The following is an 8,335-nucleotide window of genomic DNA, read 5'->3' as shown; positions in this document are numbered from 1 at the left end:
AACCTACAAAAATAAATCCCATTTGCAGCAATATTGAGGACATTATGAGATTGCACCGACAATCTATAAACCAGCAAAACCCTTTATTGGCTTTCTATAATATAGAGGATTTCATTAGATGATTCCGGCCGGGATCGAACTAATCTGCTTAATACGCAGAAGGCCGCCGGTTCGATCCCCGGCCGGAATCATCTAATGATATCCTCTATATTTATCAAAACGAATAAACAATGAATCTTACATCACATCGATTACATTATCACATCTGCTTAACACGCAGAAGGCCGCCGGTTCGATCCCGGCCGGAATCTAATGAAATCCTCTACATTTATTCAAAACCAATAAAGGGTTTTGGTGGTTTATTGACTGTCGGTGCAATCTCGCGATGAATCATACATCGAAGTCTTCAGTATTTATTCTAAGCTTTTATTAAATATTGGCGATGTGTGCTACAAATGCGTTTTATTTTTGTAGGTTCCGTGGTGTGGTGGTTATCACATCTGCTTCACACGCAGGAGGCCGCCGGTTTGATCCCAGCCGGAATCATCTAATGAATCCTCTATACTTATTTAAATCTAATGAAGGATTTTGGTGGTTTATTGACTGTCGGTGCAATCTCACGATGGATACATCGAAGTCTTCAATACTTATTGGGAGCGTTCCGTGGTGTAGTGGTTATCACATCTGCTTAATACGCAGAAGGCCGCCAGTTCGATCCCGGCCGGAATCATCTAATGATATCCTCTACATTTATCAAAACGAATAAAGGGTTTTTGGTGGTTTATTGTTTGTCGGTGCAATCTCATGATGAATCTTACATCACATCGATTACATTATCGCATCTGCTTAACACGCAGAAGGCCGCCGGTTCGATCCCGGCCGGGATCATCTAATGAAGTCCTCGATATTTATCAAAACGAATAAAGGGTTTTTGGTGGTTTATTGATTGTCGGTGCAATCTCATAATGTCCTCAATATTGCTGCAAATGGGGTTTATTTTTGTAGGTTTCGTGGTGTAGTGGTTATCACATCTGCTTAATACGCAGAAGGCAGCCGGTTCGATGCCGGCCGAAATCATCTAATAAAATCCTCTATAGTTATTCAAATCCAATGAAGGCTTTTGGTGATTTATTGACTGTCGGTGCAATCTCACGATGGATATATCGAAGTCTTCAATATTTATTCGGAGCTTTTATTAAATATTGGCGATGAGAGCTATAAAAGCGTTTTGTTTTTGTTGGTTCCTTGGTACAGTGGTTATCACATCTGCTTAACACGCAGAAGGCCGCCGATTCGATCCCGGCCGGAATCATCTAATGAAATCCTCTATATTTATTAAAATGAATAAACAGTTTTGGTGGTTTATTGATTGTCGGAGCAATGTTATGATGTCCCCAATATTGCTGAAAATGGGATTTATTTTTGTAGGTTCCGTGATGTAGTGGTTATCACATCTGCTTAACACGCAGAAGGCCGCCGATTCGATTCCGGTCAGAATCATCTAATGAAATCCTCTTTATTTATTCAAATCCAATGAAGGCTTTTGGCGGTTTATTGACTGTCCGTGCAATCTCGCGATGAATCATACATCGAATTCTTCAGTATTTATTCTAAGCTTTTATTAAATATTGGCGATGTTTGTTACAAATGCGTTTTATTTTTGTAGGTTCCGTGGTGTAGTGGTTATCACATCTGCTTTACACGCAGAAAGCCGCCGGTTCGACCCCTTGGTTTTGGTGGTTTATTGATTGTCGGTGCAATCTCATAATGTCCTCAATATTGCTGCAAATGGGATTTATTTTTGTAGGTTTCATGGTGCAGTGGTTATCACATCTGCTTAAGACGCAGAAGGCAACCGGTTCGATCCCGGCCGGAATCATCTAATGAAATCCTCTATGTTTATTCAAATCCGATGAAGGTTTTGGTGGTTTATTGACTGTCGGTGCAATCTCACGATGGATACATCGAAGTCTTCAATATTTATTCGGAGCTTTTATTAAATATTGGCGATGCGAGCTATAAAAGCGTTTTGTTTTTGTAGGTTCCGTGGTGTAGTGGTTATCACATCTGCTTAACACGCAGAAGGCCGCCGGTTTGATCCCGGCCGGAATCATCTAATGAAATCCTCTATATTTATTAAAATGAATAAAGAGTTTTGGTGGTTTATTGATTGTCGGAGCAATTTTATGATGTCCTCAATCTTGCTGCAAATGGGATTTATTTTTGTAGGTTCCGTGATGTAGTGGTTATCACATCTGCTTCACACGCAGAAGGCCGCCGGTTCGATCCCGGTCGGAATCATATAATGAAATTCTCTATATTTATCAAAACGAATAAAGGGTTTTGGTGGATTATTGATTGTCGGTGCAAGCTCATGATGTCCCCAATATTGCTGCAAATAGGATTTATTTTTGTAGGTTCCGTGTTGTAGTGGTTATCACATCTGCTTAACACGCAGAAGGCCGCCGGTTCGATCCCGGCCGAAATCCTCTAATGAAATCCTATATATTTATTCAAAGCCAATAATGGGTTTTTTGTTGTTTATTGATTGTCGTTGCAACACCATGGTAAATCATATATCAAAGTCCTCAATATTTAATCTAAGCTTTTATTAATATTGGCGATGCGTGCTGCAAATGCGTTTTATTTTTGTAGGTTCCGTGGTGTAGTGGTTATCACATCTGCTTAACACGAAGAAGGCCGCCGGTTCGATCCCGACCTGTATCATCTAATGAAATCCTCTATATTTATTCAAAACCAATGAAGGTTTTTGGTGGTTTATTGATTGTCGGTGTAATTCCATGTTAAATCATGCATCAAGTCCTTAATATTTATTCAAAGATTTTATTAAATATTGGCGATGCGTGCTACAAATGCGTTTTATTTTTGTAGGTTCCGTGGTATGGTGGTTATCACATCTGCTTCACACGCAAAAGCCTCCATTGGATTGTGATAACCACTACACCACGGAACCTACAAAAATAAATCCCATTTGCAGCAATATTGAGGACTTTATGAGATTGCACCGAAAATCAATAAAACATCAAAACCCTTTATTCGTTTTGATAAATATAGAGGATTTCATTAGATGATTCCGGCCGGGATCGAACCGGCGGCCTTCTGCGTGTCAAGCGGATGTGATAACCACTACACCACGCAACCTACAGAAATAAACCCCATTTGCAGCAATATTGAGGATATCATGAGATTGCACCGACAATCAATAAACCAACAAAACCCTTTGTTCGTTTTGATAACTATAGAGGATTTCATTAGACGATTCCGGCCGGGATCGAACCGGCGGCCTTCTGCGTGTTAAGCAGATGTGATAACCACTACACCACGGAACCTAAAAAAATAAAACGCATTTGCAGCACGCATCGCCAATATTTAATAAAAGCTTAGATTAAATATTAAAGACTTTGATGTATGATTTATCATCGTATTGCAACGACAATCAATAAACCACCAAAACCCATTATTGGCTGTGAGTAAATATATAGGATTTTATTAGATGATTCCGGCCGAGATCGAACCGGCGAAACCTACAAAAATAAAACCCATTTGTAGCACGGATCGCCAATATTTAATAAAAGCTCCGAATAGATATTGAAGTGAGATTGCACCGACAGTCAATAAACCACCAAAAGCCTTTATTGGTTTTGAATAAATATAGAGGATTTCATTAGATGATTCCGGCCGGGATCGAACCGGCGACCTTCTGCGTGTGAAGCAGATGTGATAACCACTACACCACGGAACCTACAAAAATAAAACGCATTTGCAGCACGCATCGCCAATATTTAATAAAAGCTTAGATTAAATATTGAGGACTTTGATGTATGATTTATCATGGTATTGCAACGACAATCAATAAACCACCAAAACCCATTATTGGCTTTGAATAAATATATAGGATTTCATTAGATGATTCCGGCCGGGATCGAACCGGCGGCCTACTGCGTGTTAAGCAGATGTGATAACCACTACACCACGGAACCTACAAAAATAAAACGCATTTGTAGCACGCATCGCCAATATTTAATAAAAGCTCCGAATAAATATGGAAGACTTCGATGTATCCATCGTGAGATTGCACCGACAGTCAATAAACCACCAAAAGCCTCAATTGGATTTGAATAAATATAGAGGATTTCATTACATGATTCCGGCCGGGATCGAACCGGCGGCCTTCTGCGTGTGAAGCAGATGTGACAACCACTACTACACCACGGACCCCACAAGAATAAATCCCATTTGCAGCAAGATTGCGGACTTTATGAGATTGCACCGAAAATCAGTAAACCACCAAAACCATTATTATCGTTTTGATAAATATAGAGGATTTCATTAGATGATTCCGGCCGGGATCGAACCGGCGACCTTCTGCGTGTGAAGCAGATGTGATAACCACTACACCAAGGAACCTACAAAAATAAATCCCATTTGCAGCAATATTGAGGACATCAAGAGATTGCACCGACAATCAATAAACCACCAAAACCCTTTATTTGTTTTGATAAATATAGAGGATTTCATTAGATGATTCCGGCCGGGATCGAACCGGCGGCCTTCTGCGTGTTAAGCAGATGTGATAACCACTACACCACGGAACCTACAAAAATAAAACGCATTTGTAGCACGCATCGCCAATACTTAATAAAAGCTCCGAATAGATATTGAACACTTCGATGTATCCATCGTGAGATTGCACCGACAGTCAATAAACCACCAAAAGCCTTTATTGGTTTTGAATAAATATAGAGGATTTCATTAGATGATTCCGGCCGGGATCGAACCGGCGACCTTCTGCGTGTGAAGCAGATGTGACAACCACTACATCACGGACCCCACAAAAATAAATCCCATTTGCAGCAATATTGCGGACTTTATGAGATTGCACCGAAAATCAGTTAACCACCAAAACCACTTATTCGTTTTGATAAATATAGAGGATTTCATTAGATGATTCCGGCCGGGATCGAACCGGCGACCTTCTGCGTGTGAAACAGATGTGATATCCATTACACCACGGAACCTACAAAAATAAAACGCATTTGCAGCACGCATCGCCAATATTTAATAAAAGCTTAGATTAAATATTGAGGACTTCGATGTATGATTTATTATGGTATTGCAACGACAATCAATAAACCACCAAAACCCTTTATTCGTTTTGATAAATATAGAGGATTTCATTAGATGATTCCGGCCGGGATCGAACCGGCGACCTTCTGCGTGTGAAGCAGATGTGATAACCACTACACCACGAAACCAAACCAATACAAAAATAAAACGCATTTGCAGCACGTATCGCCAATATTTAATATAAGCTTAGAATAAATATTGAAGACTTCGAGGTATGATCCATTGTGAAAGTGCACCGACAGTCAATAAACCACCAAAAGCATTCACTGGATTTGAATAAACATAGAAGATTTTATTAGATGATTCCGCTGGGATCGACCGGCGGCCTTCTGCGTGTTAAGCAGATATGATAACCACTATACTACGGAACCTACAAAGTAAAACGCATTTGCAGCAATATAGACGACATTGATGTAAGATTCATCATGAGATTGCACCGACAATCAATAGACCACCAAAACCCTTCATTCCTTTTGATAAATATAGAGGATATCATTAGATGATTCCGGTCGGGATCGAACCGGCTGCCTTCTGCGTGTCAAGCAGATATGATAACCACTACATCACGAAACCTAAAAAATAAATCCCATTTGCAGCAATATTGAGGACATCATGAAACTGAACCGACAATCAATAAACCACCAAAACCTTTTATTCATTTTGATAAATATAGAGGATTTCATAAGATGATTCCGGCCGGGATCGAACCGGCGGCCTTCTGCGTGTAAAGCAGATGTGATAACCACTACACCACGGAACCTACAAAAATAAATCCCATTTGCAGCAATATTGAGGACTTTATGAGATTGCACCGACAATCAATAAGCCACCAAAACCCTTTATTCGTTTTGATAAATATAGAGGATTTCATTAGATGATTCCGGCCGGGATCGAACCGGCGGCCTTCTGCGTGTAAAGCAGATGTGATAACCACTACACCACGGAACCTACAAAAATAAAACGCATTTGTAGCACACATCGCCAATATTTAATAAAAGCTTAGAATAAATACTGAAGACTTCGATAAAAAATAAAATAAAAATAAAACGCATTTGTAGCATGCATCGCCAATATTTAATAAAAGCTCCGAATAGATATTGAAGACTTCGATGTATCCATCGTGACATTGCACCGACAGTCAATAAATCACCAAAAGTCTTTATTGGCTTTGAATAAATATATAGGATTTCATTAGATGATTCCGGCCGGGATCGAACCGGCGGCCTTCTGCGTGTTAAGCAGATGTGATAACCACTACACCACGGAACCTACAAAAATAAAACGCATTTGTAGCACGCATCGCCAATATTTAATAAAAGCTCCGAATAAATATGGAAGACTTCGATGTATCCATCGTGAGATTGCACCGACAGTCAATAAACCACCAAAAGCCTCAATTGGATTTGAATAAATATATAGGATTTCATTAGATGATTCCGGCCGGGATCGAACCGGCGGCCTTCTGCGTGTTAAGCAGATGTGATAACCACTACACCACGGAACCTACAAAAATAAATCCCATTTGCAGCAATATTGAGGACTTTATGAGATTGCACCGAAAATCAATAAACCACCAAAACCCTTTATTCGTTTTGATAAATATACAGGATTTCATTAGATGATTCCGGCCGGGATCGAACCGGCGACCTTCTGCGTGTGAAGCAGATGTGATAACCACTACACCACGGACCCTACAAAAATAAATCCCATTTGCAGCAATATTGCGGACTTTATGAGATTGCACCGAAAATCAGTAAACCACCAAAACCATTTATTCGTTTTGATAAATATAGAGGATTTCATTAGATGATTCCGGCCGGGATCGAACCGGCGACCTTCTGCGTGTGAAGCAGATATGATATCCATTACACCACGGAACCTACAAAAATAAATCCCACGCGACCTTCTGCGTGTGAAGCAGATGTGATATCCACTACACCACGAAACCTACAAAAATAAAACGCATTTGCAGCACGTATCGCCAATATTTAATAAAAGCTTAGAATAAATATTGAAGACTTCGATGTATGATCCATTGTGAAAGTGCACCGACAGTCAATAAACCACCAAAAACCTTCACTGGATTTGAATAAACATAGAAGATTTTATTAGATGATTCCGGCTGGGATCGAACCGGCGGCCTTCTGCGTGTTAAGCAGATGTGATAACCACTATACCACGGAACCTACAAAAGTAAAACGCATTTGCAGCAATAATGAGGACATCGATGTAAGATTCATCATGAGATTGCACCGACAATCAATAGACCACCAAAACCCTTCATTCCTTTTGATAAATATAGAGGATATCATTAGATGATTCCGGTCGGGATCGAACCGGCTGCCTTCTGCGTGTCAAGCAGATATGATAACCACTACATCACGAAACCTAAAAAATAAATCCCATTTGCAGCAATATTGAGGACATCATGAACTGACCGACAATCAATAAACCACCAAAACCTTTTATTCATTTTGATAAATATAGAGGATTTCATAAGATGATTCCGGCCGGGATCGAACCGGCGGCCTTCTGCGTGTAAGCAGATGTGATACCACTACAACCACGGAACCTACAAAATAATCCCATTTGCAGCAATATTGAGGACTTTATGAGATTGCACCGACAATCAATAAACCACCAAAACCCTTTATTCGTTTTGATAAATATAGAGGATTTCATTAGATGATTCCGGCCGGGATCGAACCGGCGGCCTTCTGCGTGTAAAGCAGATGTGATAACCACTACACCACGGAACCTACAAAAATAAATCCCATTTGCAGCAATATTGAGGACTTTATGAGATTGCACCGACAATCAATAAACCACCAAAACCCTTTATTCGTTTTGATAAATATAGAGGATTTCATTAGATGATTCCGGCCGGGATCGAACCGGCGGCCTTCTGCGTGTAAAGCAGATGTGATAACCACTACACCACGGAACCTACAAAAATAAACCCCATTTGCAGCAATATTGAGGACATCATGAGATTGCACCGACAATCAATAAACCACCAAAACCCTTTATTCGTTTTGATAAATATAGAGGATTTCATTAGATGATTCCGGCCGGGATCGAACCGGCGGCCTTCTGCGTGTTAAGCAGATGTGATAACCACTACACCACGGAACCTACAAAAATAAAACGCATTTGTAGCACGCATCGCCAATATTTAATAAAAGCT

General features: G+C 40.1%; 28 non-coding genes across 28 annotated transcripts; 6 read left to right on the top strand and 22 right to left on the bottom strand.

Annotated features, from left to right (window-relative positions):
• Positions 1-473: 473 nt before the first annotated feature.
• Positions 474-546, top strand: Trnav-cac. The gene has a single exon. It is a non-coding gene; the product is annotated as a tRNA-Val (tRNA).
• Positions 547-1,239: 693 nt separating this feature from the next.
• Trnav-aac lies at positions 1,240-1,312 on the top strand. The gene has a single exon. It is a non-coding gene; the product is annotated as a tRNA-Val (tRNA).
• Positions 1,313-1,427: 115 nt separating this feature from the next.
• Positions 1,428-1,500, top strand: Trnav-aac. The gene has a single exon. It is a non-coding gene; the product is annotated as a tRNA-Val (tRNA).
• A 540-nt stretch (positions 1,501-2,040) lies between these two features.
• On the top strand, positions 2,041-2,113 carry Trnav-aac. The gene has a single exon. It is a non-coding gene; the product is annotated as a tRNA-Val (tRNA).
• A 115-nt stretch (positions 2,114-2,228) lies between these two features.
• Trnav-cac lies at positions 2,229-2,301 on the top strand. Its single transcript has one exon. It is a non-coding gene; the product is annotated as a tRNA-Val (tRNA).
• A 115-nt stretch (positions 2,302-2,416) lies between these two features.
• Positions 2,417-2,489, top strand: Trnav-aac. The gene has a single exon. It is a non-coding gene; the product is annotated as a tRNA-Val (tRNA).
• Positions 2,490-3,089: 600 nt separating this feature from the next.
• On the bottom strand, positions 3,090-3,162 carry Trnav-gac. Its single transcript has one exon. It is a non-coding gene; the product is annotated as a tRNA-Val (tRNA).
• Positions 3,163-3,277: 115 nt separating this feature from the next.
• Positions 3,278-3,350, bottom strand: Trnav-aac. The gene has a single exon. It is a non-coding gene; the product is annotated as a tRNA-Val (tRNA).
• A 340-nt stretch (positions 3,351-3,690) lies between these two features.
• On the bottom strand, positions 3,691-3,763 carry Trnav-cac. Its single transcript has one exon. It is a non-coding gene; the product is annotated as a tRNA-Val (tRNA).
• Positions 3,764-3,928: 165 nt separating this feature from the next.
• Trnav-aac lies at positions 3,929-4,001 on the bottom strand. Its single transcript has one exon. It is a non-coding gene; the product is annotated as a tRNA-Val (tRNA).
• Positions 4,002-4,163: 162 nt separating this feature from the next.
• Positions 4,164-4,239, bottom strand: Trnav-cac. Its single transcript has one exon. It is a non-coding gene; the product is annotated as a tRNA-Val (tRNA).
• A 116-nt stretch (positions 4,240-4,355) lies between these two features.
• On the bottom strand, positions 4,356-4,428 carry Trnav-cac. The gene has a single exon. It is a non-coding gene; the product is annotated as a tRNA-Val (tRNA).
• A 115-nt stretch (positions 4,429-4,543) lies between these two features.
• On the bottom strand, positions 4,544-4,616 carry Trnav-aac. The gene has a single exon. It is a non-coding gene; the product is annotated as a tRNA-Val (tRNA).
• Positions 4,617-4,778: 162 nt separating this feature from the next.
• Positions 4,779-4,851, bottom strand: Trnav-cac. The gene has a single exon. It is a non-coding gene; the product is annotated as a tRNA-Val (tRNA).
• A 115-nt stretch (positions 4,852-4,966) lies between these two features.
• Trnav-cac lies at positions 4,967-5,039 on the bottom strand. Its single transcript has one exon. It is a non-coding gene; the product is annotated as a tRNA-Val (tRNA).
• A 164-nt stretch (positions 5,040-5,203) lies between these two features.
• Positions 5,204-5,276, bottom strand: Trnav-cac. The gene has a single exon. It is a non-coding gene; the product is annotated as a tRNA-Val (tRNA).
• Positions 5,277-5,648: 372 nt separating this feature from the next.
• Positions 5,649-5,721, bottom strand: Trnav-gac. Its single transcript has one exon. It is a non-coding gene; the product is annotated as a tRNA-Val (tRNA).
• A 114-nt stretch (positions 5,722-5,835) lies between these two features.
• Positions 5,836-5,908, bottom strand: Trnav-uac. The gene has a single exon. It is a non-coding gene; the product is annotated as a tRNA-Val (tRNA).
• Positions 5,909-6,023: 115 nt separating this feature from the next.
• On the bottom strand, positions 6,024-6,096 carry Trnav-uac. Its single transcript has one exon. It is a non-coding gene; the product is annotated as a tRNA-Val (tRNA).
• Positions 6,097-6,344: 248 nt separating this feature from the next.
• On the bottom strand, positions 6,345-6,417 carry Trnav-aac. Its single transcript has one exon. It is a non-coding gene; the product is annotated as a tRNA-Val (tRNA).
• A 162-nt stretch (positions 6,418-6,579) lies between these two features.
• On the bottom strand, positions 6,580-6,652 carry Trnav-aac. Its single transcript has one exon. It is a non-coding gene; the product is annotated as a tRNA-Val (tRNA).
• A 115-nt stretch (positions 6,653-6,767) lies between these two features.
• On the bottom strand, positions 6,768-6,840 carry Trnav-cac. The gene has a single exon. It is a non-coding gene; the product is annotated as a tRNA-Val (tRNA).
• A 115-nt stretch (positions 6,841-6,955) lies between these two features.
• On the bottom strand, positions 6,956-7,028 carry Trnav-cac. The gene has a single exon. It is a non-coding gene; the product is annotated as a tRNA-Val (tRNA).
• A 233-nt stretch (positions 7,029-7,261) lies between these two features.
• On the bottom strand, positions 7,262-7,334 carry Trnav-aac. Its single transcript has one exon. It is a non-coding gene; the product is annotated as a tRNA-Val (tRNA).
• Positions 7,335-7,464: 130 nt separating this feature from the next.
• Positions 7,465-7,537, bottom strand: Trnav-gac. The gene has a single exon. It is a non-coding gene; the product is annotated as a tRNA-Val (tRNA).
• A 297-nt stretch (positions 7,538-7,834) lies between these two features.
• Positions 7,835-7,907, bottom strand: Trnav-uac. The gene has a single exon. It is a non-coding gene; the product is annotated as a tRNA-Val (tRNA).
• Positions 7,908-8,022: 115 nt separating this feature from the next.
• On the bottom strand, positions 8,023-8,095 carry Trnav-uac. The gene has a single exon. It is a non-coding gene; the product is annotated as a tRNA-Val (tRNA).
• A 115-nt stretch (positions 8,096-8,210) lies between these two features.
• Positions 8,211-8,283, bottom strand: Trnav-aac. The gene has a single exon. It is a non-coding gene; the product is annotated as a tRNA-Val (tRNA).
• Positions 8,284-8,335: the final 52 nt, after the last annotated feature.

The sequence above is a fragment of the Ctenocephalides felis genome, unplaced genomic scaffold, assembly GCF_003426905.1.
Source record: "Ctenocephalides felis isolate EL2017-DRISC unplaced genomic scaffold, ASM342690v1 CF-g0.4_SCAFFOLD_03573, whole genome shotgun sequence".
Taxonomy (NCBI): Eukaryota; Metazoa; Arthropoda; class Insecta; order Siphonaptera; family Pulicidae; genus Ctenocephalides; species Ctenocephalides felis.
The sequence above is the reverse complement of the archived record's forward strand: the minus strand, read 5'-3'. Positions and strand labels throughout refer to the sequence as shown.